Source organism: Porites lutea, chromosome 6, assembly GCF_958299795.1.
Source record: "Porites lutea chromosome 6, jaPorLute2.1, whole genome shotgun sequence".
NCBI lineage: Eukaryota > Metazoa > Cnidaria > Anthozoa > Scleractinia > Poritidae > Porites > Porites lutea.
Genome location: NC_133206.1, coordinates 23668123 through 23673122, shown reverse-complemented (window position 1 = coordinate 23673122; position 5000 = coordinate 23668123).

Genomic DNA, 5000 nt, shown 5'->3' with positions numbered 1-5000 from the left:
CTGTGTTTACTCTGCTTGAACTTTTGGCTGCAAAATTCAACAACTTAAGATCATTTCTGCATGGTTCACTTTGAATTCTTGGACATTCTTACCTTAGCGAGAGAGGAGGAGGCGTTATCAGTGACACACTGCGATGCTACCAACAGGTAAAATAGGAAGCAAATACGAACACTTCTTCCTTTCATGTTGAGATCAAAAGAGAAGTCGCAAAATTACTAGTTGCGAATAGAGAAAAAAACATACAACCCAACAGTTGCGCGTATGAGGGCAGCGAAGGAAGAGGATAAAAGCTCACTGTTAATTTAAAATTGAGGGAATTTATATAATTATAAAAATAGCCATAAAGGAAGGTGCGGATAAATGGCCACGCGACGTTTACTGTTTTTGACACTGGGTGAAAAATTGGATTTAAACAGCTTTGCAACCGACGTAAATTGGATGCAAATTAAAGGCCTTAAATTTGACCTAATCAGGAGAAATTTTGAGGGTGTAAGGTATTTGTTCGTTGATTTGCGCGAAACGGCGACGTAAATTTGACTTCTTCTTTACATTTGCTTTTTTTTGACACCTCTTAATTAAACAACTTTGACATACATTTACGCCAGATTTGTTCTCTATGCAAAAATATCACGTCTACTTTTTCCCATGAATTTGTAGAAAAACATGCTACAAGTCCATTTGTTTTCACTATTGGTAACCACAACGTTTACCACTGATAGCTTTAAAGAAATCATTTGTATGTGCTTTAGTCATAATTTGCAATGGAGGCAAAAAATATGCTTGAAAATATTTATTTTCTCTCCTCACGATGTTTTGTGAATTTTTGGGGGATATTTATAAGGTGGAAGGCGCTTCGCACTGCTATAGTATTTTTTTTCTTTGGAAATCTTCTTAAATGGTCGGAACAACAACTTTCCTTGCTGTTCCTTTTTGTCTACATCATATTGAGCTAGTGTAGCATCCTCTCTATCAGATTACTCTACCTCACTACATTCAAGCCTTGACGGGTTTATCTCTCTGAAGAGTGACCATAAGCATGCGCATTTGACATTTATACCTAATTCCAATAACGTTGTCTTGGAAAAATGAAGAAAGGAAAAAGCCAAATAGGAACTAGTACCCTGAGAATGTGGCTTAATTTAATAGCCTGGATTCATTTGCAGCCGTTGCATTTCCCTGCTGGATTTTTTTATTGTTTTCAGCTTTAAAACAAAAGCAAATTCCAGCAGGCAAATACGACGTCCATATGCGGATTCTGCAAATGAATTCATTAGGCTTATTAACCTAATCAATTCCTTTTTGGCCTTTTCCTTTTTTCATTTTTCTGCGACATCGTGTTTGTAATTGGGTGTGTACCTAGCCAGCGCAGCATTCAGAGTTTGTGCACGCAGTGCTAACTTCTTTGACAGACATTCTAGCACTCCTTGAACAAAGTTGGCTTTTTCTAGTCTTGTGTTCCTAGTTTGGTATGAGAGGCCCACCGTAGGTTTTCCTGCAGTATTACTTCAGCCTGCGATTAATTCTGTTGCGATCTTTGTGTGTCGTACATCAGTGCTTGCACTTCCACAAATTTATTCTAAGTATGCAGCATATTTGCATGATTAGTTTCGTGTAGAAAGCTTTATAAGTTTCAATAAAATTGAATTCTGATACAAAAACTTTATATCCTTTTGTTCACTTTTCTTTCTGCAACTCGCTGCATTAATCTTTTTTAGGCGTGGTAAAATAATTGTGCTCTTAAGTGACTCACCACCGTTCACATTATTAAGGCATTTTTCATTTTGTGTGTGACAAAACATATGCACAAACGTTTCCATGATATGGTTGCAGTTATGCCTATGACATGGTGTAGAAAAGGCAGATTGTAGAGAACTTATATCTCGATCAGTGATCTATCCGATTTATCCGGACTCCTGTGTAAAAAAGGCCGGTTTCCACCTACCTTGCGATGAGACGCGATGATACCTTATTTTAAAGTAGTATAGGGCCCACCGAATAAGCCAGTTTTTGGGCAGGGATCTCCTGAAGATTGAAAGGACTACATTATCACCGATGATGTTATGAATAGGCATCTCATTAAGACAGGTTGATTTCATATTCTATTCTTATGCTGTGGCTAGTATAAACGGTTCGACAGGTATTGAGTTGTTTAGATCAAGGATGTCATAGTTCTTGGTTGGCTTACCGAATTTAAGAACAGTGCTCTTTGGCTGGTTATCGATCGTAAATCGGTGTATGTGACAAATAATCAATAAAACGTACTAATTAATTCTGCAAGCCTTATTTCCTGCCGCATTTATTGTGTTAATGTTCATGGTTTCACCGCCAAATGTTTGGGCTTAAATGAGGATGAAGGCAAACTAGTATAGTTCTTTTTTACCCCATACAATAATTTTTTCAGTCTTTCTAGTTTTCTTCATGGGACACGGAAGGTTGTTATGTCAGTCAGCTCAGATGGCGTTATGGGTGTAAGAGCTACTTTTGAAAAATCAATTATTCTGGAGACCGTAGCCGTTTGTTTGTAAAGAAGGTTATTGCATAGTTTAGGGCTTAAACAAAGGGAACGGTTTTTGTGGAATGCCCATTTTAGGACAGACTGGGCCAGGCACCTCAAATTGATTTTCTATATTTTGATTGAAGGCGTGCCTTTTGGATCAGATTGTAAGGTTTAAAATAGCGCAGTGAATAAACACTAGTCGCTTTTTTCAGAAATTAATTTCCTTTGAATCGCTTTAAATTAAAGCTGTAAAATTATAATATTGTCGCAATTATCATCGATAGATTAAAAACTTACGCTCAGAACCAGCTTTTATTGCGTGGTAATCTCGATCTTTAATAGTCTGCTTCGCAGCCGTTCCTTTTTGTCGTCACGCAACGCTCGTCTCCCTTTGTGGGGAGGAGCATTGCGTGACGAGACAAAGAACGGCTGTGGAGCAGACGACCTCGATCTTCACAGAGTTAAATATTCAGTTTGACTGTAAGACTAGCTCCCTTTTTCGATTTTGAGAAAAACAGTTGCTTTTCAATAACCCCCCACCACCGACTCACTCACTGCACTGAAAATAGAAGTGAGTAGTAGTGTAAGATTTTAAAGTCCATCGCGAGAAAATAGTAGACAATATCGACGTTTTAATGTTTATTTAATATAAAAAGACATCTTCATACTATCATAGTGACATGCTTGATATATAAGGAGTTTTAAAATGACCTGGTTTTCATGCAATGTTTTTAAGAAGCCCATATTTTACTTAAAATACTAATTCCCGCCATTTTTAAGCGACAATACTAAAAAAATCTCCAACTAGCTTGCTACTGGGAGCGAGGAACTTCTTCAATGATCAAACGGGAAAATGAATTCCAGCCTGTTTGACCACTGGAATTCCCGTATCTTGCACAATTTCCAATATTGATTCCAACTCGGATTTTGCCCTTGTGTATTTTGTTACAGTAGCCCTCAATCCCCCTCAATCAACCCGGGTCTGTGGTTGTCTTCGTATTTATTTCGGATCCACAGTACTGCGTCAATAGGCAGGGGACCACTGCACTCGGCTCCATTGAAAGTGATGAACCATCGCTTACAGCAGAGAGCACACCCTCCCAAATAGACATTTCCCTGGTAAACAACACGGAGAGCAGTATCATCCTTGGTTTTAGTGAACTGACAATCCTGCAACAACAAATTAAAACTCAATTATTGATTTACATCTCTGTTCAAAAGAATCTTCCTCAGCCCATAATGGTGCCAATGGACAGTAACTTTCCATCCTATAACCTTATAATTATCATCTAACCAAACCAAAGTTGACTGTAGTCGTTCATCGCACTAATTTTAGAATCGACAAACCTTAATCAGTCCAATGTCACGCCCGTCGTAGTACCTCCACGCGCACTGTTTCCAGTTTCTGTGATCGGTGTCTGTTCCACTTGGTGCCCTTTCTCCCTTCTCACCACGTGGACCAGGAGGACCTGCCACGCCCTTTTCACCTTTAGCTCCATCTCGGCCGTCGCGGCCTGGTGACCCGTCATGTCCATTAACTCCGTTGCGTCCAGGAAGGCCAGGTGACCCTTGCAAGCAAGTGTTAGGGTTCTATTTCATAGTAGAAATTGGTGGAGAAAACATTTTTTTGTGTTGATGGTCGTAAAATATAATAACTGAATTGGCTCTCAGCGGGAATCGTTATTATTTTATTCTGCCCTGTGGACTGCCATAGTAGAAAATAAACAAATTGATGATTATCATTGACCATACATATGACACAGAATTGATGAAGCCTTTTTTAAGATCCTCTAAGTTCATTATCATTCTCTCTAGGTAAGGCTTTACTCACGCGAGGGGTGCGCGTTTTTAAAATAAACCCTCTCGTGGACAGTCTCTGATAATGGCCTAGCTCCTCTGTCTGCCGCAGGCGTAGAGCGAGTGTTAGTTGTAATTAGAAACTAGGTTTTCCCAGTATTTACAAACAAATCATTTCAAAATCTAGTGAAATTAAAGAGCAAGACCGGCCTCATCACAAGCCTGGCAATATTCAGTATCAAATTAAGCATAAACATGAAGCCAGCTTGGTCCTCCGCCGCTTTGGATAAAACATTTAAATAGTTCTAAAAGAAGCTCTCTGTTTTCTCCACTAAAACACTTTCAAATTCAACAACCGAAAACTAATTGCTTTAATTTGTTCGCAGTACAATTTTTGCGTTGTTCAAAGAAAGCAAATTTTCTTGTTTACTTAGAAGTCTTACCGTGGCGACAGAGGAGACGTTATCAAAAGCGCATTGCGAAGATATCAAGAGGTAAAATAGAAAGCAAACGGCAACATTTCTTCCTTCCATGTTGAGGTTAAAAGAAAGTCGAAAATACGTTGCGGACTGACAAAATCGAGTATCAAACTCCCGGATCAAACTCCAGCAAAGTTTTGGTTTAGGGACCGGCCATTATTTATGTGGGGGGTGGGGGGGGGGGGGGAGATTTTTTTTGTTTTAGCATGAAAGAAAATACGTGACCC